The sequence below is a fragment of the Phodopus roborovskii genome, unplaced genomic scaffold, assembly GCF_943737965.1.
Source record: "Phodopus roborovskii unplaced genomic scaffold, PHOROB, whole genome shotgun sequence".
In the NCBI taxonomy this organism is placed as follows: Eukaryota; Metazoa; Chordata; class Mammalia; order Rodentia; family Cricetidae; genus Phodopus; species Phodopus roborovskii.
Genome location: NW_026126439.1, coordinates 327,231 through 354,089, shown reverse-complemented (window position 1 = coordinate 354,089; position 26,859 = coordinate 327,231).

The window sequence follows — 26,859 nt, the reverse complement described above, 5'->3', positions numbered from 1 at the left end:
TGAACTCACAGTTAATGTTAAAGTGCTCAATATTTTATGACTGACCATCTTCATTAGGCTTTGTTTGCAAAGAGAAATTTGGGAATTAAATTTTCTGTAAATGTTTTCTTTTTCTATACATAAAATTTAATTATTATTTCCTGAAATACATAAAGACAGGCAGATGATAATTTTTGCTTCTATGGCTCATGAAAGTTTAAATATTGGAATGAATATAAATGTTCATGTTTAGGAGGCTAAATAAAAACTTTGTGTTACTAAATATGATACTATATTACCTCAAAAGTAAGATGATACCATATATATGCCTGTGATGAAGTTGAAAAGGAAATGCTGAACAGGAAAATAAGACAATTGCCACCGATCTTGTTTTTCTAAACCATGCAGAAAGTGAGCAAGAGACAGGGAGGGAGTGAGGAATGGAGGCACAGAGAAGGGGGCAGGTGGTGGAGAAACCAGGGGAGAGATCCAGACTAGAGTAGAAGTCACTGAAATAAGCAAATAGCACTGCAGGCATCTGAAAGGGATGGTGGAAAATGCTGTTGATTGAGTTGAAGATGAATTTCCTCACTGAAATCTGATGGGTCCATTTTTCTGATAACTTGTCATGTGAAATGTTTTACTTTTATAACTAAAGGAATAGCATTTTTAATTCTAAGCAAAATTTTGGAATATTCCCTGGAGTAAACACATCAAATATCCAATACATGGTTCAAAACTTGAATATAGCAGACATTCAAATGAACTATATCATAAGAAAAGGAGTATCGTCACAGACTAGTAACCGATTACTGAAAACATGAAAGAATATGCTGAAATTACATAGTAAGGACTATGAGAAAATAAATTAAAGCACAGACTGGACATTTGCAGTTTTCCAAATTATCAAAAAATATTTTGAAATGTACTATAAGTGTTCATAAGAATCAATGCACACTGCTTTCTAAATTTAAACATCCATATTCAAGGCAACTTGTGATACACATGAAGAGTCTTGAACAGCTTCATCCATTTAAAATAATTTTCCATCAAGAAATCTAATTCCAGGCTCTAAGAAACTTGGATCAATGCTCATTCAGCACAGTAAGCACTTATTTATTATTCCTACACCAGAATGATAGTTAGATAAATAAAAGATTGACAGAGAAAATACACAGTGAAGCATTTTAAGAAGGCATTAAAGAACATGTGCAAAAGAAAGGTTCAAAGAAATTTCAAACATGAAATAAATGTGAATTATTTGAACCTTTGATCTCTCTTTCTCTTTGTGTGAGAGATGTAAATAAGTAAAGAAAAAAGAAATTTACCTTTTAACAAACTAACTTAATGCAATGTGCATTAGTTGTAATTAGCTGTTTTACCTCAAGATGATAACATTTCATGCTCTTCTGTCTGCATCCTACTTGTAACCACCTTTTCATACCCTTATTAATAATGTTTAAAAGGCACTTGTGAAAGAAGTGTGGAACTTTGGACTTGGAAAAGAATTGGGTATTCAGAGATTACTATGCTCTTGTGGGAGTTTAGAGGATAAGACGTGAGAACAATGCAGATGGCAGAGGCCTGGCTTGTGGGGTTTCAGTGAGAAGATTGAGAGTTCATCAAAGCCTCCATCAGAACCATTGCTACGGTGTATGAGATGCAGAAACTGTGATTCTGCTCAGCTTGGGCTGAAGAGTCAGGCTCCATTACAGGAGAAGAGCACCACTGAAGCGGAGTCAGAGCTTATTAGCTGGGGTTAAGCCACCAAGATCAGCACCATTGACACAAAAATCTTCAGGGAAGTATTCCCTTGGGGAAAGCACATAGAAGCTGTGCTCCACTGGGGACAAGGCTACTTATCTTAAGCTGGCAACCAAATTGATATTGTGTAAGAGTCTTTCTATAGCACTTGTTTTGGAGGCAGAAAAACTCCAGGATTGAAGAAGTAGTAGCTGAGATTGGACATCTGGAGAAGAGATATAATCCCTTAGAGTTCCTGAAAACCAAGTCATTCTTAAGAACTGAGGGAACAAATGCCTTATCTTTATCCTTAAGGAAATATAAAGATGACATTTAAATCTGAAGGATCTGATTCCAGATGAAATTTCATACAGATATGAAGTGATGTACAACCCCCAGGATGCAATTAATTGCTTTAAATTTTTTCCCAGCCTCAAACATGCCATCCTTTAAAATTCAACTGCAAATTTCCAGAGTCAGACACAGGAGTTTCTCTCTGATTTACTTCTACTATACTCAAATGTTCCTGCTCAGAGGTTATGTCTTTATTCTTAGAAAAGCTTTCATTAATCCTTTACATTTTAAGATTCTATGAATATATACATAACATAATAAAACAATATTTTATATTTAAATACATATCATGGTGTTTTCTTAATTTAGTTAAATATATGTAAAAGTTTACTGTATGAAAGTCAGCCAATCCGTCTTCACAGAACAATGTGAAGACCTGACAACCATCATGCAAATGTTCAGGGTGCTTTGCTGAAAACGTGTGAGGTAGAGGAATAGGAGATGTTTGTTTTGGTGCAAGACAAAAGTTAGCATTTTTTTCATGTGTATACGGTTCTTTTTCAAATATTGTCTTATTTTCATATCCATAAGTCATAAATATTTAAATTGGGCAATTCCTTGAATTTCTTGTCTTAGAAGGATTTGTGTTATATAACGAAATCCTTTTATTAATTTAGTTTGTTTTTCTTCTCTTTTAAAAAAGAAGGGAAAGCCTTGGGAAACCCAAAGTGGGGTCATCCTCAGGTTCATTGTCTGAGGAAGGATACTCAAAGCTTCAAATGTGAATCTGGTAGAGAAGGACTTAACTACAACATTCTCAAGAGAAGTGGAATGCCTTATTCTCCCTAAGAAGCAGAACAAAAACTTAAATGGATGTGCAATAAAATCAGTTCTTATTAAAAGTACATTAAAATAGTGACATTCAAAGGCTAATTCATGAATATTTTTATCATCATCATTTTTATTATTATGACTTTGCAAGGTTTCCAGGCAGATATCCTCTTAAGTAATTAAGTCACAACCATCCTACCAACATGATAATATTTATGTGTGATTTGGTAATGAGAGTCAAGCCTTATGATTACTATTTACTGAATAAAATGAACCCCAGACAACTAACTAGTTGCTTTGCTATTGGGAGGGAGAGATTGAGACAATAGAAATGAGAAACATGTTGGGTCTTCTTTTCAGCTGTGTGACTCAAGTAGAGTAGAAGGGAGATAGCAGTGCTGAGTCAGAAATCAGGCTAGCACTTCAAACAAAGGGATACAATTATCTTTACCACTTGGCTGTGGGATTGACTTTTGTAATTTTCCATTAGTCAGAACAGTGTTTTCAAGGATGTATACTTTCTTGCCCAAAAGTATTCCAACGTTTCTATCTGAAGGGCAGGCAGCTTAACCTAGGGACTGCTACAGTCCTGATATTGTAGGCATCGTTATCTTGAACAGATCCCTGATATTACAGTTTATGCTTTAGGACAAATTTAGAACTTTCAGCACTTAAACCTCTCAGAAAATAAAGTAATAAGAGAGTGGGGTAAACAAAATTTCCTAAACTTAATGAGTAATAACCATGCTAACTGTGTGTTACAGTCTTTCTTTAATTTTAAACATTTTAGAAGAATTTCATGCATGAGTACTTTGTTTATATATTTTATATCCATCATTTTCTTGCTTCCAGCTTCTCCTATGTCCTACCCTCTCCTCAAATTTGTGACTTCTTTTTCTATAATTGTACCATTACATGTTCACGCACACACACACACACACACACACACACACACACACATACACACACACGTAAAACAGATCCATAAAGAAATTTTTCTATAGAATACATCTTAATCTTAATCTTAGACAAGAAGAGTAACAACAGCCTACCAGTATTTTTGGTAGTTATTTATTTTTTATTTATTTACTTTTATATTTTTTGAGATTATGACAGGATTTCTCTACCTTTTCTCCCTCCAAACCCTCTCATATACCTCTCTCTGCTGTCCTTCAAGTCTGTGAGCTCTTCATTCTTTAATTATTATTGGCAGCATATATTCCTAAATAAAAGTATAATCTGTTTAATTTGTATAATGTTACTTTTATGTTTTCAGCGCTGACCTTTTGACACTAGATAAATAATTGGTGTACTCTTCCCAGAGGAAAACCACCTCTCCCATTCTCAGCTTTCCACAGTTGTCTGTTGTACTTTGTATATTTGTCAGCTCACATTTGTCAGTTATGTCTTCCCCTATCAACTTCCATCCCATCCATTTCTACTCCCCAGGGAGACTGAGGTCTTCAATGGGGAGTCTTCAAAGTCTGAATTATTACTTGGAGCATGGCCCTTCCCCATATGTCTAGGCTGAGAGCCCTTGTATGTGGAATGAGCTTCCAAAGTTCATTTGTATAGTAGGAATAAATACTGGTCCACTACCAGAGGCCCCATCGGCTGTCCAGTCCTCCTAACTGACACCCACATTCAGGGGGTCTGTGTCCAGTCACAAAAAGACAAACACAGTATGTACTCACTTACATATGGATTTTAGACATAGAACAAAGGATTACCAGCCAACAATCCAACACTTCCAGAAAAGCTAGGGTACAAGGAGGACCCTAACAAAGGCATACATGGTCCCCTGGAGAAGGAGAAAGGGACAAGTTCTCCTGAGCAAATTCGGAGCATGAGGGAATGGGAGTGGGAGTTAGCATATACATCTTTGGAAGTTAATTTAATTGGATTCATGCCAGTATTTGCTTATTTGTTCTTCTTCAAGCATTATAACTTTTATTGAACTTGCCAATTACCTCAGCTTGTGTGGATTTAAGGATGAAGATGCCCAAATTCTATTCATGAATTGTGGATGAGTATCCAAACATGGATGCATAGCTACAGAAATATGTTTATTAATTAATATGTTCATTAATTAAAAACATTCCTCTATTTCAAACAGTTTAATGATAATATACTTCAGATCCAGCTGTTTAGTCATGGCAAAGAAGATCAGAATAAATTTCTCAAATGTTAAGAAACTTCAAACAATATAATATTAGTAAGAAGGAGGCATGCTCCTAGGAATTGAGGCTTTCTTTTTCTATTTTTTTTTACTTGTGTTTTAATTTCTTGACATAATTAAAATATTTGGCAAAATATCTCACACTCAAGCATTTTTAATATATCTATAATATATTTCTTTCCTGAATGACACCCTTGCTCTCCAGTGTGGTATATGCCAGTAGCATGAATTGCCAAAATCAGGCCAAAATATTTTGTTGTGACTCTGCTTTTCCAGATGGTATTTTATAGTTCTACACTGAACACAACATTCATTTTTGTTTGCCCACAACACGGTACCAAGTTAGAGACTCCTCTTCCTAGAATGACTACTAACAAAAGGAAGAAATAAAATCAATGCATTTATACATGTCAGAGCTATTGGTACACCACACAGAAAGTGAATAGTTTCCAAAGCTTGTCTCTTGTTGAGAAAATTGAATAATTTTCACAGAAATGTTTTAGCAGAGTAAAACTCATTACAACAAATGTACTGGTTCAGTATTGGGAAGAGCTACACAGGGGATTCTAAGCATCAATGTTGATATTCAAATACGGTTACTCTTATTCTAGGTGTTCAATGTCTTGAAATTTTTAATTTCTGTTGGTTCCAGAGCTTTCTCAGACTGTGGGCATTATATTTACTGACACGGAGCTGTATTCAGGGAGATGAAGTTTAGAATTTCACTGTTTTACACAGGAAGCAGAATGACAGGAACCTTGCATCTTTAACTATATGTCCTTCTTTATGGACATAACAAACAACTGTCAAAATTATCACTCCTAAAAATCATCTGTAAAATTGGTTTAAGGGTTTCAATTTTATAAAATCATTAAATCATTGTGTAAATATGTATAAGCTGAAGATTTAAAAAACTGACAACTTAAAGGTTTTGGTAGGGATTTGGGATTTGTTCTCATTCCTAAAATAATCCAGACGTTTGACCTCTATGCTGCCTGCCTGCAGCTTTTTCCAGCCTGCACACACATTATTCAACAAAATCAAAGCACAATGCTAGTAAGTGGGTAAGTGTGTAGAGAAGAGAGATCAGTGCTATGGAAAAGATAAACAGACAAATAAGAAGCCATACCATCTGGACAGATGGAGATGATGCAAAAGTCTAGAGGCTTGTCAAATAAAACAAAGTGTATTAGGTGTTCCAGGCTCTACAATTTAGTAGTACAAAGTCAGCAGTGTAGGCTTCCAGTTTATTGAGGAAATCCTGATTCTATGTAGGCCTATAATCCATCTAGTCCTCTCTGCTTTGCTCAGAAGTAGCTTTGGGTTTTCTTATGATTCTTTGTTTTTAGGATTATGATAACATTGGTCAGGATGCCTCCATATCATTGAGCAGTGACACACTGTTTTTTTTTTTTTTTTACTACAGTAGAGCTGTGGTAGTCAAAGAAAAACATGTGGCATTGTGACTTGGTTTGAAGTGGGATATTTACACAAAATAATGAAAGGCAGAGAAGTATATGCTAAGACTAAAGTGTGCATTGTAGATAGGACAGTAGTTGATTCTTATGAAGATGGTTTCTCTGTAAGTAAATATTTGAAACTACTTTTTAGTCTTCTCTAATGTTTATGGTGCAGAATTATTTTTTTCATAATATCCCAGGTACATAAGCAAATATCCAGGCACAACTCACTTCTGGTTTTGGAAAATGAATTGTAGTGCAGGTATTGATATGGGCTACCACCCAAAACTGAACAGAAAGAACAATAATAGGAAAATTTGTTTGTAAGATGACTACAAATTGCATTGAAAATAGATGAGCTTGATGCCTACGAGAGAGAGTAAGCAAAAAACGGAGAAAGATTGATCATAGCACACTGACCTTCACACATTATCCTGTGAACAACAGTAGTAATTTCCCCCAGAGAATGAGGATTTGGTATGGTTTTAATTATAGACACTCTATAATCTACTCTTAATTATACCATACTGGAAGAACCTGTTAAGAATTGCTACTCTTGTAGAAGAATAAAAATATGAACAAACAATATCTATTTTAGAAGATAAGGTGAGCCCAAGCATTGAGCCTTCTATTTCCTTCTAAAGATTATATGTTTATGTTTACCAGTTTCCCAGAAGGGTGTTATGTTCAAGATTACATTGTATGAAGTTTCTGCAAGTGATAAGTCAGGGGAAAGTTTTAACTGGGGCCTTCATCATATCATATGACAAAAACCCACAAATAGGGCACAATTGCTAGAAGAATTTTGCAAACCTTATGGATGTGAGAAACAGTAGAAACAAAAGGAGTCAGAGAAGGGTCATTATAAACCTTCTACATGGTTCTAGGAAGAAAATTGGTTCTAGAAATCAATGCCTATGGCAGCAATGACTATCCTGAAGTGTCATGTGGGCATACCACAAGGAAAGACAACCCGTGAAGGCACGAAAATCGGGATAGGTTTTCCAGCACTGGGATTTTTGCTGGCTCAAATGGTTTAGCAAACTGTTGACATCACAGGAGAGCATGTTTCCTTTAAAGAATGCAAGGAGCCTTGAGGATGAGACACTAAACAAGTTTCTAGAAAAAATATCTGGGTACTGTCTGATATTTAAAAATGGGTCATTAGAGCACAAAATAGCACTGAAGTTGGAATGTATTAGCATTGTGTGTCTGCATGTTTGTTTTTAGGCTTAGTAGTAAAAAATGAGTATACTTTAGTTTTAAATTATTTGCTGTTTTATTTGTCTGTTTGTTTGGAACACTTTAATTTCCACCATAACCTGTTAAACTATTCTGTGGCAATGTCCATTATCAAATGATACCCTCACAAGCATTGTGGTGAAGATTAATAGAAGTATATCACCTTTGAGTATAATTTACTTCTAGATATGTTAACCTCAAGAACATTAGATTCATATTAATTATGTGAACCTGATGTTATCAATCAAGTTTTTATCTTTTTCCTCCAGGACAAAGATGGCATGAACTACATGTAGTTAAGTTCATAAAATCAGGACTGGAGAAATTGCTCAGTGTTTAGGGTCATGACCATTATTCCAGAGGAATAAGTTTCCAAAACCTATGTGGTGGCTCACAGTAATCTATTACTTTGCATTCCTAGAGGATCTGACATCTTCTGGCTTCCTGGAGCATTTGTCATGTATGTGGTACACAGATTTACATGCAGACAAAAACACATATATAAATTAAATTTTTAAAAAAGCAATAAAGTGAGTTTTTTTACATTTTCTTATTTTTCTCTTAATGTACATATTGATGATCCCAGTTCCCTCTCCCTCCCTCCTTCACTTGTTCCCTGAACTCCCAGCCCATTCACCCAACACTGATAATGATATTGATAACAACTTATATGCCATCATAGAGCCCTCATCTAGTAGCTCGTGGAAAAAGATGCAGACACACACAACTAAACAATAAAATTAGTTTTTAAACGTACTTTTTGATTCTAAATATATCAGGGGGTGGGAATCTATAGCCAACTACCCAATAAGATATAAACTATTCCTGTCACTGGGGATTTACTTGGTGACATAAGATGTCTTGTTGAGGCACTGTCTTCCCCATTATGTGGTGACTTTATTTAGTTACATTTCATACAGGTATATATTCTTCTACAGCAATGGTTCTCAACCATCCTAATGCTGTGACCCTTTAATACATTTCCTTATGTTGTGGTGACCCTCATAAAATTAATTTTTGCTTCTTCATAACTGTAATTTTGCTACTGTTATGAACTATATTGTAATTATCTAATACTCAGGATAACTGATATGTGAACCCAAAAGTGTTGAGAACCACGTTTTATACCCTTCTTCCATTCTCCCTAGTTCTTCAGCATGCAAGTGAAACTAGAATAAGCAATAATAAAACACATATTTATAACTGAAGTTTTAACTCATTTACATTTTATTAATACTTATTATCACTTTATTCTGTCCTAGAGATTTGTGACAGGGATAAAGTCATAAGACAAGAACAACCTAGGCCAACATTTTTCTGACCAACAATCACATGCTAGATGGATGTTTAACCTACTAGCTAGAATTGAATCAGCTTTAACTACTTTCTCTGTGTTCACTGTCTCTGATGAAATGCATTTGTGTCTAATACATGTCAAATCAATGAATGTGTGAGTGGAGAACTTTGAAAAGATGATCTCCTATCTTCCCAAAACTCACTGAATAGGCTGCACTAACTGTCAAGAGAGCCCCAGGCTGCTGCTTTCCCCATTTTCCCAGCACTGGGATTACCCAAGCCCATGGCACTAAACCAACGACCCTCTTTATGTATGTTCTGGGAATCAAATTCAGGCGTCCAACCAAGTTTGCATGGCAAGCCTATTACTGACTCAGCTATCTTCCAATTTCTCTAAAATTGTGTTTAAAATTCATTTACTTATATAATGTAATATTATTAACACTAAAAAAATAATTCCACAATTTAAGGAATACAAAAAATAGACTAGTTTCGATCTACCTATCTCTTCGGGTCCACTCTGAGTTCCTGCCGGCAAGATCCTTGACACCCAAATCTGGGCCTCTGCTAAAGAAAGAGGACTCAGCTGGAGAGTTCCAGTTTCCAGTGAGATCCAACTATCCTGCAAAACCTTCCCAAGTTTCAGTTCAGCCTTTGTGCTCTTTGTCCAGCTATTGGCCAGAGGTGAGTCTGGGCCCAATAGGGGCTGCCTCTCCCCTACAACCTCTCCACCTGTCTGAACTCCCTGGGGTTGGCCCTTGTTCATGCTGCTCCTGTGTCCTGACCCCATCGAGAGCACCCTTGGAGCTCTGATACACCCCCACCCATCCTCACCATGAGCCTGCACATCCCTACAATGTGCCCTACCCTGCCCACAGTCCTGCCGTTCTGGTTGAGCATTGGGACAGAGGGTGGAGCCAACAGTCCATAATACTACAGAGACTTCTCAGAGCAACTCTGAACAAAGGAGACCTGCCTATACACCAACACCTACTGGAAAAAGCTATGGGAAGAAGGAAATACAAGAAAACACTAACAACAGAAAAACAAGCATGACACCACCAGAATCTAGGGAATCTACACCAACTAGAACAGAACACAACAACAAAGCAGAGGAAGCAGAAGGGAACGACTTAAAAATTACCATCATAAAAATGATAGAGGCCCTCAAAGAAGATGTGAGAAAATACCTTCAAGAAATGGAGGAAAAAACAAACAAAAAAGTGGAAGAAATGAACAAATTCCTTAAGGAAAGTACAGAAAAAACAATTAAGCAGGTGAAGGAAACGGTTCAAGTCTTCAAAACTGAAATAGAGAAAGTAAAGGAAACACAAACTAAAGGAATTCTGGAAATAGAAAAACTGGGCAAAAAATCAGGAACTACAGACACAAGCATAACCAACAGAATTCAAGAGATGGAAGAGAGAATCTCAGGAACAGAAAATAAACTAGAAGAAATAGATTCATCGACCAAAGAAAATCATAAATCCAACAAATCCTTAACACCAAACATCCAGGAAATGTGGGACACCATGAAAAGGCCAAACCTAAGAATAATAGGCATAGAGGAAGGAGAGGAAGCCCAGCTCAATGGTGCTGAAAACATATTCAACAAAATCATCGAGGAAAACTTTCCAAATCTGAAGAAGGACACGCCCATGAAAGTACAAGAAGCATACTGAACCCCAAATAGGCTGGACCAAAGAAAAAAAAAGCCTCGAAATATAATAATCAAAACACCTAGCATACAGAATAAAGAAAGAATATTAAGAGCAGCGAAGGAAAAAGGACAGGTAACATATAAAGGCAGACCTATCAAAATTACACCTGACTTCTCCATGGAAACCTTTCAGGCCAGAAGGTCCTGGATAGATGTTCTAAAAGTACTAAGAAAACACGGATGCCAGCCTAAGCTACTATATCCAGTAAAACTCTCAATCAGTATAGATGGAGAAAACAAGATATTTAATGACAAAACCAGATTTTCCCAATACTTATCTACAAATCCAGCCCTACAGAAAGTATTAGAAGGGAAACTCCTACCTAAGGAAGGGAACTACGCCCAGAAATATGTAGGCAACAGATAATAAAACTACACCAGAAACCAAGGTTAAAGCAGAACTAATATATTCACAATACCACTGCCAACAACAAACCTAAATCAAACAAGCATCAACAATCAATGGTTCTTACTCACCCTCAACATTAATGGTCTTAACTCACTTATAAAAAGCACAGGCTAACAGAATGGATATAAAGACAGAACCCATCCTTCTGCTTCATACAAGAAACACATCTAAGCTTCAAAGATAGATATTTCCTAAGGGTAAAGGGTTAGGAAGAGATTTTCCAATCAAATGGCTATAAGAAGCAAGCAGGCATAGAAATCCTACTATCTAACAAGTTAGACTTCAAACCAAAATTAATCAAAAGAGATAAAGACAGTCATTTCATATTCATCGCAGGAGAAATCCATCAACACAAAGTCTCAGTTCTGAACATCTATGCCCCTAATACAAAGTCACCCATATTCATAAAAAAGCACTACGAAAATTCAAAGCTCATATAAAACCTCACACACTTATGCTGGGAGACTTCAATATACCACTCTTAACACTAGACAGGACCACAAATCTGAAAATCAACAAAGAAACAAAAGAATTAACAGAAGTTATGTCTCAACTGGGGTTCACAGACATCTGTAGAACCTTCCATCCAAAGACAAAAGAATATACCTTCTTCTCTGCTCCACATGGAACCTTTTCTAAAATCGACCACATACTAGGTGGCATAACAAACCTCAACAGATACAAGAAAATAGGAATAGTCCCCTGTATCTTATCAAACCACCATGCTTTAAAATTGAAATTCAACAACACAAATAGCAGAAAACCTGCAAACTCATGGAAACTGAACAATGTGCAATAACACCATTCCTGGTTCAAAGAAGAAATAAAGAAAGAAATTAAGGATTTTCTAATATTCAATAAGAATGAGCACACAACATACCTGAACTTATGGGACACCTTGAAAGCAGTGCTATGAGGGCAGTTCATTGCATTAAGTGCACATATGAAGAAATCAGAGAATAGTCACATAAGAGAATTAACAGAGCAACTGAAAGCATTAGAACAGAGAGAAGCGAACTCACCCTATAGAAGTAGACATCAGGAAATAATCAATTTGAGGGATGAAATCAACAAAACAGAAACCAGGAAAACAATACAAAAAAAAATCAATGCAAGGAATAGTTGCTTTTTTGAGAAAATCAACAAGACAGAGAAACTTTTATCCAAATTAATGAAAAAGCTGAGAGTGAGCATGCAAATTAACAAAATCAGAAACAAAAAGGGTAACATAACAACAGACACAGAGGAAATCCAGGCAATTTTCAGGTCATACTTTGAAAATCTGTATTCCACAAAAATTGAAAATTCAAAGGAAATGGAAAAATTTCTGGATAACTATCACTTACCAAAATTAAATCAAGAACACAAAAACAACTTAAATAGACCTATAAACCGCAATGAAATAGAACCAGTCATCGAAAGCCTTCCAACTAAATAAAGTGCAGAGTCAGATGGATTCAAGGCAGAATTTTACCAGACATTCAAGGAAGAACTAATACCACTACTCCTCAAACTGTTCCATAAGATAGAAAAAGAAAGTTCATTGCCAAACTCTTTGTATGAGGCCACAATAACCTTGGTACCCAAGCCTCACAAAGACACAATATAGAAAGAAAACTACACAGCAATATCCCTGATGAACATCGATGCAAAAATACTCAATAAATACTGGCAAACTGAATTCAAGAAAACATCAGAGAAATCATCCACCATGACCAAGTAGGCTTCATACCTGGAATGTGGGGATGGTTTAATATATGAAAATCTATCAATGTGATCCATCATATAAACAAACAGAAAAAGAAAAACCATATGATTATGTCACTAGATGCGGAAAAAGCCTTTGAAAAAATTCAACCCTCTTTCATGATAAAGGTCTTGGAGATGTCAGGGAACACAGGAGCATACCAAAACATAATAAGAACAAAATACAGCAAACCAATGGCCAACATCAAACTGAATGGAGAGAAACTTAAGCCAATTCCTCTAAAATCAGGAACAAGACATGGCTGACCTCTCTCTTGATTTGTTTATAATATCGTACTAGAAGTTCTAGCTAATGCTATAAGACAACAAAAGGAGATCAAGTGGATCCAAATTGGAAAGGAAGAAGTCAAACTGTCTCTATTTGCAGGTGATATGATAGTTTACATAAGCGACACAATAAACTATACCAGGGAACTCCTATAGCTGATAAACACCTTCAGCAAACTAGCAGGATCAAGATAACCCCCCCCCCAAAAGCCCTACTTTTTCAGGAAACAAAGAGAGAGAAAGAAATCAGAGAAACAGAACCCTTTACAATAGCCACAAACAACATAAAGTATATTGGTGTAACGCTTACCAAAGAAGTAAAAGATCTATATAATAAGAACTTTGTGACTCTAAAGAAAGAAATTAAAGAAGATACCAGAAAATGGAAGGATCTCCCATGCTCTTGGATAGGTAGGATAAACATAGTAAAAATGGCAATCTTGCCAAAAAGCAATCTTCAGATTCAATGCAATCCCCATTAAAATCCCACCACAATTCTTCACCAACCTTGAAAGGATAATAATCAACTTTATATGGAAAAACAAAAGACCCAGGATAGCCAATACCACCCTATAAAATAAAAGAACTTCAGTAGTCATCACCATTCCTTACTTTAAGCTCTACTACAGAGCTGTAGTTCTGAAATCAGCCAGATATTGGCATAAAAATAGATAGGTAGACCAATGGAATCAAATTGAAAATCCTGATATTAACCTACACACCGATGAACACCTGATTTTCGACAAAACAGCTAAAATTATACAATGGGGCCAAGACAGCATCTTCAACAAATGGTGCTAACACAATTGGATGAGGGTGTGTAGAAGACTGCAGATAGACCCGTGTCTGTCACCATGCACAAAACTCAAGTCCAAACTGATCAAAGACCTACAAATTGATCAAAGACTTCAACATTGGTCCAGCCACATTGAACCTCTTAGAAGAGAAAGTAGGAGGTACCCTTGAACAAATTGGTATAGGAGACCACTTCCTGAACAAAACTCCAGGGGTACAGACATTGCGTGAAACAATTAATAAGTGGGACCTCTTCAAACTTAGAAGCTTTTGTAAGGCAAAGGACACAGTGGACAAGACCAAATGGCAGCCCACAGACTGGGAAAAGATTTTCAACAATCCTATATCTGAAAAAAGGCTGATCTTCAAAATATACAAAGAACTCAAGAAACTAGTCAACAAAACACCAAATAACCCTATTAAAAATGGGATCCAGAACTGAAGAAAGTATTCTCAATAGAGGAAATCAAAAAAGGTGAAAGACACTTAAGAAAATGCTCCACATCCTTAGCTATCAGGGAAAAGCAAATCAAAACAACTTTGAGATACAATCTTACTCCTGCCAGAATGACTAAAATTAGAAACACCAATGATGACTCATGCTGGAGAGGATGTGGAGAAAGGGGAACACTCCTCCACTGCTGGTGGGAGTGCAAACTCATACAGCCATTTTGGAGATCAGTATGGTGGTTCCTCAGGAAAATGGGAATTAGTTTACCACAGGACCCAGCAATCCCCCTCTTAGGCATAGACCCAAAGGATTCACATCCATGCAACAAAAACATCTGTTCAACTATGTTCATAGCAGCACTATTTGTAATAGCAAGAACCTGGAAGCAACCTAGATGCCCCTCAATTGAAGAATGGTTAATGAAGATGTGGCACATCTACACAATGGCATTATACTCTGCAGAAAAAATAATGGTATCTTGAAATTTTCAGGCAAGTGGATGGCACTTGAAGAATCCATCCTGAATGAGGTAACCCTGTCACAAAAAGGGGAACACAGTATGTACTCACTCATATATGGATTTTAGACCTAGATCAAAGGATCACCAGCCTATTATTCACACCACCAGATGTACTAGGATACGAGGTGCATTGTAAGAGATTCATATAAAGTCCCTCACAGAACTAGTCATGGACAAGTCCCCCCAGAGCTCAGGTGAAGTGGGGGAGCAGAGAGTGGAGAGATAAGTAGGAGAAAACGAGGGGGAGGAAAGGAAAACCTGTGCAACCAGGAAGATTGAGCCTGGTTAGGAATAGATGACAGGAAAGAGAGAGAGGCAGAGAGAGAGAGAGAGAGAGAGAGAGAGAGAGAGAGAGAGAGAGAGAGAACATAAAAGAGGGAGCCAATAATGGTTTGAAGATAAAATTGAACCCAAAGAAAGTTCTAGAGAAGTACAAGACTTCTGCCAACTAACAATTTGAGCATTTTTGGAAAGGCTTTCCCATATAGTGAGATCAACAACTAACTTATCCATGGAGCCCTCAACTAATACCTGTTGGAAACAGGAACAAACACCCATACATAAACACTGAGTCGAAGTAGAACCCAGATGTTGATGGAGAGGACAAGACCAGGCTGCAGAAACAGAGACAGCTTACCTGAACAAGGAGGAGCTAACAGACTGATAGCTGGGAAGCCAACATTTGACTGACTCAGGCCCCCCTGAATATGGGTCTCAGCCAGAAGGAATGAGCAGTCTAAGGGACTTCAGATAGTGGAGCCAGGATGTATCCCTGGTGCACAAAAGGACTTTGCGAATACTTCCCCCATGGAGGGATAACTGCCCTAATCTAGAAACAGGAGAGAAGTCCTAGTCCCTACTTCACATGACCTGTCAGATCTACATGAACCTAACTGATGGCATTCCCCTACATATGGAATTGGGGTGGGGGATGGTAGGGGAGGTTGGTTAGAGCAGAGAGGGTAAAAGGGAGGGAAGGAAGGAGGGAGGAAAGGAGGGAGGGAGTTAGGGAGCGAGGGAGAGGGAACTGGGTTCAACATGTAAAATAATAAATTAAATTAAAAAAATGCCTTGACTCCAAAATTTAAGTTCAAGGACAAGTTACTGGGGAAAAGGATTTTTATTTTTGTTTCCACAGAAAATGAAAAGCTGTGGATTCCTTCCAGACTAATGTGGTTTGATCCAGCCACACCACCTGAAACAGATTACCAGGTGATCCTACATTCAAAACAGCTGGACAAAGCACCTTACAGACTACAGCCTGGAATTCTGAATCTTCTTCGAATCCCCCATGACAGAGCTCCTTACCAGCAGGAAGTAGTTTGGAAAGAACGTCGCCCAAATTCCCAAATATTGTGTATAAATATTTGTTTTCATTTAAATGGACTTGGTTATATAAAATAAATAAAAAAATAGACTAGTTTCATATGGATCAATGATGTGATTATGTAAATTTTTTAAAAGTGTAAGAATTTTCATGTAACAAAAACATATGTATAATTACATCCTACTGCTCAGTCCTCCTGAAGGAATATCTTGTATGATAGGTAACATATGACTTCCTGTGTTTTTCAAATATAGTTAGCATTATTTATACCCTGTCTTGTTTATACTCCCCTTGTGTGTTGTTAAGCTCCCCCCATGTTTCTTCTTGCCCCTGTCATAGCACTTATATCCAACTATTCCTTTCTTATTCTCAAGCACCACAGACCTTTCTTTTTTCCTGACTTCTATAATTACACCAAGTTATATTTTCAAATCTAAAGTTGAGTTCTAGGATCCACAAAAACGGGAGAATGTGATGTTTTTCATTCTGGGTCTGGGTTACCTAAATCAGTATAACATTTTTCCGTTTCATTGATTTACCTGAATTTGCATGATTTTATTGTTTGCAATTGAATATAATTCCATTGTGGATATAACCACATTTTCAGTATCCAATCATCAGCTGAAAGCCACTTGAGTTGCCTCACTTTCCTAGCTATTGTGAATAGAGGAACAATGTGCATGTCTGGGAAAATATCCTACTACTTTCCTTTTTGTAAGTTTTCATTTTATAAAGACATATGTGGGTTGTGGTGATGAGAGAAAACTGGATATTGGAATACACATAACACAGATGAACTTTTAAAAATCATTGATGTGATATGCCTATTATGTATCCATGTTATTCCATGTGTTGTGCTTGAGGAGAGGATATAGAATAACAGACTATTGACACTGCAATATAAACTTCTCACTTTCATCACTAACCCTGACCAACATGTGACATTGGTGTTAAGTTAGTATTTTAGTCACCATATGTTTTTAAAATAAAACTTTTCAGATAATAGGAAAGACATCTTAAGACATGTAGAAATGTTTTAAGTTCAGTAACTGTTATAGTCATCTAGTCTCTCCATCTTTTCAAATTGTAATCTCTTGAAATTGAAATATGATTCATGAACAATGGCTTCATAGTACTGGACTTTGTGAGAATGATTGCCCATATTTATTCTTTAGCATTACAAATTGTAAAAGTATGTCTTAGAAATAATGACTTTGTACTTGTGATGAAATATGGAATGTGAGAGTGCTAACATTAATCATATGCTAATTGGTACTTGTTGTTTGCTTGTCAGGTCCTGTATGTTTGTGACATTCTTTCTGGCCTCAAGGTTAGTTTTTTTTTTTTTTTTTTTTTTTTTTTTTTTGCTGAATTTCAAAGGCTTGAAATTACATTGCTGCTAAGAACATTTATATTATCATCAGAAATCAATTATGTCACAAGTTTTTCAGGTTATATATCTATAAGCTTTTTAAATGTCATATTTTCTATAAAATGTATGTTGTTCAATTGTTCTAACTTATGTTTCAAGTGTGTATTAATGAATATATTTTGCTTGTTTCATGTCCTTTTTTGAATTTCAGTGGCATTGCAATGCTGCCTTTGTCTTGGTGTGTTAGCTAAGGCTGGGGTGTAGTTAATTCATAACATTCTCTCTCCCCTTAATAACTATTATATGAAACAGGCATTGCATATCTCAGCTTGAGGTCATGGAAGAAGCCTTTATATTCCCTCTTCTTCTTTCTTTTCCATTCTGTGTGTTTTGTCTTTAATGGTTGTGAGCTATGGTGGCAAGAGGTATCAATTTTCTAAATTGAGAATGCCCTATGTCATGATTAATCCATGATGAAAAAGAACAGACACAACTTGTTATTGCATTTCTTAGCTTAGCAACCTTCTGAGAAATGAGATATTTAAAATCAGACTCTAAAACTACAAAACTATAGAAGTAACCACAACAATGCAAGCTATTGTCATTGCTCTTGGTGGATAAAAATTCAGGGGATGTGCCTGAGGAAATTTTCTTTAAGCAAAATTACACACAAAGTTATAATAAGTATAAGTTTACCTGACAACAGTAGGAAAGTAGTCTTGAGAGCAAATACAAACTCATATGAATGCAGTGTGGAATAGTTTGGAGAAGGCTCTTGAATGTGATTTGCAGCTAGATTCTAACCATGTAGTTTTCCCCCCCGATCTATGATTGTATAGGAAAACACTTCATTTGTATCCATAATGAAGTGATTTTAAGTTTTTCCATATGAAATTTTCTACTAGATACTGTTATGCCAATGAAATTAGTGAGAAGTCAAAATTTTACTTAAATATCAACATCTGTTTTGAAATATGTATGTACATATGTTAGTATATATAACAAATTAAAGTGTATTTTCTTTAATATTATGCAATAAGAATCTTGCTGTATGATCCTGATTTTTGACAAATTATATTTCAATTGGTACATAAAACTGTGGAAAAAACAAAAATGTAAGTAATTTGTTTTAGTATTTACATTTACCTAAAATTCTTGGCTCTCATCTTCCCTTAGCCCTCCTGTCCAGGCTTCTTTTACTTTTATACCTTTCCTTTGTTCATTAAGCCACAGATTTTGTTTACTTATGAATAAAATGTCCAATCTTTATCCAGAAGATGGTTCTCACAACATGCATTCCCATCACATAATTCTTACAATTTTTCTCCATTCTCTTCTAAAATGTTCCTTTATCTCTAGATGGAGTAGTGCAGTGTTTCATTTAGATCTGTGGATTCACTGACCACTTATTTTTGATATTTTGACCAGTTATGAATCTCTGTGTTATTCATCACTGATCTGAAAAAAAATTCAGATTTTTTTCTGATCATGACTGAGCATTTCATCTATAGGTATCATCTAAACATACATATTTATAAGGCAATTAGAATGAACATCCATTCAGCAAAACATCAGTATTGCATTCCTGTAAGCACGTACTATCAGTCATGTATCCCCTCATTTGAAGCAGGGTTCAAATACAATCAGGAAATGTTAGCCACCCAATACTAGTTATGTCACTATTGTATTATTCAGTATTTCTTGCCTGGATTATTGCAGGTCACAGTATTCACAGATGGACAGTCTATATATGAATTTTTCTTTCCTATAGTTCAATGTTTTCTTTGTCCTGCTGGTCCCCTTGGACTGATTTCTTTCCCACTCATGGGTCCCTACCACCACTTACAAAATAATCACTCAGTAGATAACATTAAATATAATTGTAAGGTCAATGGCTCAGGCTTATTACTGGCTAGTTCTCTCTTATAAATTAACCCATTTTTCAGAACCTGTGAATCACATGTGGTCAAGGCTTACCAATAATATTGTGACATATTACTCTTTCAGCTGCTATATGATATCTTCCTGACCGTTCTTTCTGTAACTCTGTTTGAATTTTCCACCTAACTATATTCTGCCTGGCCATTGATCAAAATTGTTTTTCAACCAATAATAACAACACATTCACAGCACACAGAAGGACATCCCATATCACTTTTCCAATAGCCTTTTTTAGTATAGACATCAACAGAAAGGAGGCTTTTACCTCAGTTTCAGCTTAATTTCCCTTTATGCGATGTCTTCACCAATAGCCTCATACCATCTGTCTTCTCTTGTAGTTCCAATGGCCAACCAAGAACACTTGTACTGTTTTGGGGCCTCCAAGGAGTTCCTGACTAGCACCTGACTGGAGATAGCCCACAGAATACACGGATATTTGTCCTTGTGGCATTAACATTGTTGGTAAAGAACAACACTAAAATACACACACACACACACACAAAACAAACAAACAAAAACAAGAACGAAAACAAACAACAACAACAAAAAGCAAGAACATAAAATGTTCTAATGGGGAAGAATTGAAAGCAATTATTGCAAAAAGCATTTGCTGATCATTACTTTAAGAGTTCTATATGTATTTATAGTACCTGGAAACTATTGATTTTCAGATTCATAACTATAAACATGACTCAAGTTACAAGTATTAATTAATGTAAATCCAAGTCCCTAAGTGGTCTGCAAAGTTCTCCTCGTACTCTAGATCTATAGCTATGATTACACTATTGTCAGTCAGAATTATATTCAAATAATGAGTATTAAATTGTATGTTAATTAAACATGCAATTTATAGTATATATTTATGCATAAATACATATATACTATATGTAGTATATATTTATACACATATATTTAAGTAATTTAAATATATATATGTATTAAATATATATATGTATATATTAAGTAAATACATTGAAGTAATGTCTGGAAATGCTGGCACCCAGAAAAAGCATAGCATAGTATTAAAGACATAGTATTGAATATGTTTCTCTGATTCTACACATGTATATTTATCATAAGACTTAATTTATGTAGTGGATGTTACAAATTACTCCAAATTATAAATGTTTATAAAATATTATTATAAAATAAAATATAATATGAAAAAAATTTAAACTTATACATTTTTTACTTCTGCCAACTTGGATTCAATATTTTAGGAATATTGTAATCTGTACCAAATGATTGCATGGATAGATAAAGAACAGTAACTAGAATTTCCCAGTTTCTCTTGATCATTGCATTTCCACAGTGAGTTCTTGCTTTTACTTAGCTTATCTATGGTAAAGCTAAGTATCTCCTCATAGAAGTTATGTATTTTTTTCATTCATACAGCTTTCTAAATATGTATCCTTTTCTTTTTATGTTTTTTTTTGGATTAGGTATTTTATTTACTGTGTTTTGATTGAGCTATGCATTTTTTTCCTTCCCTCCTCCTCTCTCCCTTCCCACTCTGCCCCATGCCCACCACGCTCCGAATTTGCTCAGGAGATCTTGTCTATTTGCCTGTTTCTAGGTGGATCCATGTATGTCTCTCTTAGGGTCCTCTTTGTTGCCTAGGTTCTGGGGTTGTGGGCTATATGCTGTTTATCATTTGATTTATATCTAATTTCCACTTATGACTGAGTACACATTTTATTTGTCTAAACAAGAAAACAATGACAGCCTACAGAATGGGAAAAGATCTTCACCAACCCCACATCTGACAGAAGACTGAAAGAAGACTGAATCCAGCATATACATGGAATTCAAAAAATTAGATATCAAAACACAAAAAATAATCCAATTTAAAAATGGGGTAGTGGTCAATACAGAGAACTATCATAGAGGAATCACAAATGGCTGAAAGACACTTAAGGAAATGTTCAATATCCTTAGCCATCAGAGCAATGCAAATCAAAACAACTCTGAGATACCATCTTACAGCTGTCAGAATGGCTAGGATAAAAATCTCAGATGACAGCTTATGTTGGAGAGGATGTGGGGTAAGGGGAACACTCCTCCATTACTGCTGGGACTGCAAATGTCTAAAGCCTCTTTGGAAATCAGTATGGTAGCTTCTCAGAAAATAGGGAATCAATCTACCACAAGACCCAGCAATACCACTTTTGCGCATATACCCAAAGGATGCATACTTATATCACAAGGACATTGACACAATTATGTTCATAGCAGCATTATTCATAATAGCCAGAACCTAGAAACAGCCTATATGCCTCTCAACCTTAAAACTGATCATGAAAACATGGTAAATTTAGACAATGGAGCACAACTTAATGGAAAAAATCAATGGCATCTTTCTAAAGTAAAATTCACATTAAAACTTAATTATATCATGTCTTTCCTTATAGTCTATTCAAACCCTCCAATGTATCTTCCCTCAAAGTTCCTCTCTATATCCTCTACACTCAAATAGGTACTTCTCTGAAGAATATACATATAATTCCAAATCACATAGATAACAAAAATGGGCTCAGCATAAACTCACTTTCTTATAAAATGACACTGTCATAGAGAATATTTAATTTCTGTAGATGGAAGTTCTTTCCCACCTAGTTTCACAGCTGTTAAACTGGGAATAAACACATAGAGGCTTATATTAATTATGAACTGTTTGGCCAATAGCTCAGACTTCATATTGCCTAGCTCTCTCTTAATTATTAACCAATTTCTATTAAACTAAGAATTTTCAGGTGGTCTTAGGTTACCAGAGAATGCCTGACCCTGATACTCCTTTTGTGGCTACATGACATCTCCCTTGACACTCATTCACTCTGCCGTTCTCTTCCTAACATTCTCCTAGTCTAGTGGTCCTGCCTATACCTCCTGCCTCAAAACTTAGTATAAAATATGCTAAGTATCAATTCAGTTAATTTTCTGGCATTGATAATTATGTGAGCTGCCCCACCCAAATGCTGTTTCTGTTGTTTGCTGAGTCCAAAATCCTAAAATATTACAACATCAAGTAACACCACAAAACCTATCCACTGATAACAGAATGTGGCTTACCACATGGGAGAAAAAAAAAAAAGGAAAAATCAAAACCTCTAGGATAAAGTGAACCCACAAAGTCAGTGCTGATCACTATCTCCCTGTCCCAGTCTTCTTGGGTCATGAATGAGTAATAGTTGTATGAAATTTTATTTTTTGTTATAAATCCTTCCACTAAGTAAACCCATAGCATTCACTGCTAAGAAATGACAATTGGAAAATCTTTGCTCATTTTTTCTCACTCAATTTCTAAATGTAGATGGAATTTCATTAATTCTAGAAATCATAAGATAGAAATAAACATCCTTCTTCATTCCTTCTTTGTTTCATAATCAGCAATTCAGTAAAATTCCTTCCTTGTGTGTGAGTGTATGTTTTGTGGGTAAGAGTACACGTGTCCCTTGAAAACCTCTTCATCTTTGTACTGAGCTATGGCTTCCCAGTTTCATGGTTCTTATTCAGAAAATGGGAACAGGAGGGAGCATATTATTTTTTGAGAAACTTGTGTTGTTTTGTATGGATCAGAACTAATAGGTCAACAATATTGATTTGCTCATCTAGCTATGTTGAGCAAAAATATTTTAGGACACCATTCAGTTGTTCATCACTTTTATTATAAAAAACTACTATGGCATAATGGTGTCGCTTTCTGTTTATTTAGGTTTTTAAGGTTAAATGTTTAAGGTCCAAACTGTCTGATATTCTGGAAAAACCTTAAACTAGATGTATTCTTTTCTTTTGAAAGTTTCCAGTACTAGTTTTAATGTATTTCACTTTAAAAGCTTCAAAGAGCACTATCTCATTCTATCACTAAAAAGCTGTTTCTTGTGCACACAGAAAATAGATACAATGAACACAAAGACAGCACACAATGATTCATTTATGTGAATAGTTTCATTATGGCATTACATTTAACCATTTTTAAGAGCTTTGAAAAGAAAAGGATAAAGGAGCAGGAATGAAGAATGGGGAATGGAAGGAAGAAGGAGGGGTACTAGAAAAATATTCCAGTTAATTGGTGTATGTAACACTCTTTACCGTTAATTTATTAATTTATATGGTAATTAATACCACTATTATTTTCACTGACATTGTACTAAGAAATTTTCAGTACTTATGGAAGTCCAAAACTATAGTACCCAATAAAAATGTAAATAGAAGGAGAGTCACTGAAAATGACAATGAATTTCTACCAAATATTGTCATACGAAAAAAATTGTATTATTATCAATCAATTTTGTTAAAAATCTCTGAAGAAAAATATTCTGCTTTGATTGATTTTAATTGTTGATATTTGGTTAATATGTAAAGTGTGTATAATTTAACACCAAATTACACTGAAATAATTTTGGAGCAGATTTAAAGTTTATATAACTTATTAAATTAAATCTTTTATCAAAATTAAATTGTGTTATTATAAAACAAGTAAGCCAATGTATAATTATTTCTTTTCTATTTATATTCACATAGTCAGTAGCAAGAATCAATGATAATATGAAATATATATATATGCATACATATTTCTTTCTGATGACTTCCTTTACCAGTATTAATGATAACCCAGACAATGTTCATTTAACCCAGGATGAGCCTATTTGGCTCTGTAATATAATATAGAGTCTAGGGCAGTGGTTCTCAACCTTCCTATTCCTGCTCCCATTTAATACAGTTACTCATATTGTGGCTAACCCAACCATAAATTGTTTTTTAAATTTAATTCAATTTATAAAATTTTACATATTGATACCACTTCCCTCTTCTTCACTCCCATGCCCCCGAACCTCCCTCCCACCTCATCCCCCCCCCACAATCCACAAAGAGTGTAATGCCTTCCAGGAGGGATCATCAAAATATGTCAACTGATTTGGAGTGGGGTCTAGGCCCTCCCTCCTGCCTCTAGGCTAAGGGAGTATCCCTCTATGGGGAATGTACTCCTAAAGTCTTTTCATGTACCAGGGATACATCCTGGTTCCACTGTCAAAGGTCCCTTAGGTCCCCAGGCCTTCTAACTGAGACCCACATTCAGGGAGTCTGAGTCAGTCCAATGATGGCTTCCCAGTTATCAGTCTGGGGATCCATGAGCTCCCCGTTGTTCAGGATAGCCTGGTCTTGACTTCTTTTCTTATCACTCCTCCCTCTCTGCAACTGGATTCCAGGAGTTCAGTTCAGTGTTTAGCTGACTGGATAACCAATAAGCTGGAAAACCCAGTCACAAAATGATATGTTGTCAGAAATGGAAGAAGGAGCAACACACTCTCAGACCAAACAGGGTATGACTGCAAATACTTGTTCCAGAATTGTGTAATTGGCATTGAAAAGAATCAGTTCTCACTGCATTACTGTTAACTTCAATGAACTCCTCTTGTGCTGTATCAGGAATGTTTTCAACATTGTGAATGTGCTTCTGGAAAGTGCAAGTGGGATGTTAGGTAGCTTTGGAAAATATGATGAAGCAAGCATATGCAGGTGTTATTTTTTCACATAAATTATCATTATCTCTCTGTTTGGTTCAGTGTTGTGTTCCTCAAAGAAAGCAGGTAAGGCACACACTATGTACAATTTCTTTTCATTTCTCTCTCTGTGTCTTCTCTTTCTCTTTCTCTTTCTCTCTCTCTCTCTCTCTCTCTCTCTCTCTCTCTCTCTCTCTCTCTCTGACAATGCTAACTTTTCATTTGTAAAGATAAAATCTCTTCAGACAAATGAGTCTTCTGCATTTGGTCTCTCAAGTCATAAATTGAACTCATCCAAGATGGCAAAGATGTCCACAAAGTAAGCTATTTTCTGCAATTCATTCTAATACTGAAAAGTGTTCTGAACTGTGGTCTTGCTTTCTAAATAAAAATGTTTAGAGTTCATCACAGAGCTCTGAACCACATTTTAAATTTTATCTTCTAGATAGCCATTTCACTGTAGTGTAAAAAAGGACATCTTTCTTCAGTGTATACAAGTAATTGCAGTTAATAGTACAGTCTACTATTTAAAGTGGTTGCTTTACAAAACTGACAGAACTTATGACCCTTTTCCTTACTTCTTATAACTCTTGTGTTAGTGCCTTGATGATAATATTTGCCAATGAATCATGCAGTGAGATTTTGGTGACTCATTCAATACCAAATTTTGAATTTCAGTTCGATATCCTAGCACAGCAGGAACACCATCTGTGCAAACATCACAAACCTTTTCCCCAGAGAGCCAGGCACTTTCTGAAATGAACCAACTGTGTCATTAACATCAGGTGCAGTTGTTGTTTCAATAGTATCACAAAAAAAAAAGAAACTACTCTTTAAAGTCTCCATCATTACAATTCCTTGTGAAATTCAGTAACTTTGCAAAGTCCCTAGATTCAACAAGTTGGATACCAGTTATTAGATGTGGAACATGAAAGGGAGAGTTGACTACCTGGAATTGGCATAAGACACATGTAGACACCAAATTCTCATCCCAAAGGTGAGAAACTGTCTGGAAGGGGCAAATGGGTGTGGTGAGGGTACAAATGCAGCAGCAGGAGCAGCAGCAGGAGCAGTAGTAGAAGCAGAAGCAACAGCAAGCAAGCAAAGCACAAGCAAGAGAGCCGAGAACAAGCAAAGATGTTTCTCCATGAATTTTTTAAATTATTTTTTATGTAAATTAAAAATCTTATTTTACGCACCAATTCAAGTTCCCTCTCCCTCCCATACTTCCATTCCCCCTACCAGGTCACCATTCCGTGCCCCTATCCACTCCTCAGGAGGGGTGATGCTTCCCATGGGTGATCATCAAAATCTGTAGGACTGAGGCCCTCCCCCCTTTATCTAAGCTGAGAGAGTATCCCTCCACATCCCTCCACAGGGAATGGGCTTCAAAAGCCTGTTCTTGTATTAGGGATAAATACTGGTTCTACTACCAGTATATCCATAGATTACCCAAATTCCCTAACTGACACCCATGTTCAGGGGACATGGTTCGGTCTTATGAAGGTTCCTTAGTTGTCAGTCTGGGGTTCATGAGCTCAGGGCAGCTGTTTCTGTGGGTTTCCCCAGCATGGTCTTGACCTCTTTGCTTATCACTCCTCCCTCTCTACAACTGGATTCCAGGAGTTTGACTAAGTGCTTAGTTGTGGGTGTCTGCTTCTGCTTCCATCAGCTACTGGATGAAGGCTAAAGGATGACATTTAGGGAGTCACCAATCTCATTATAAGGGAAGGGCATTAAAGGTAGCCTCTCCACTATTGCCGAG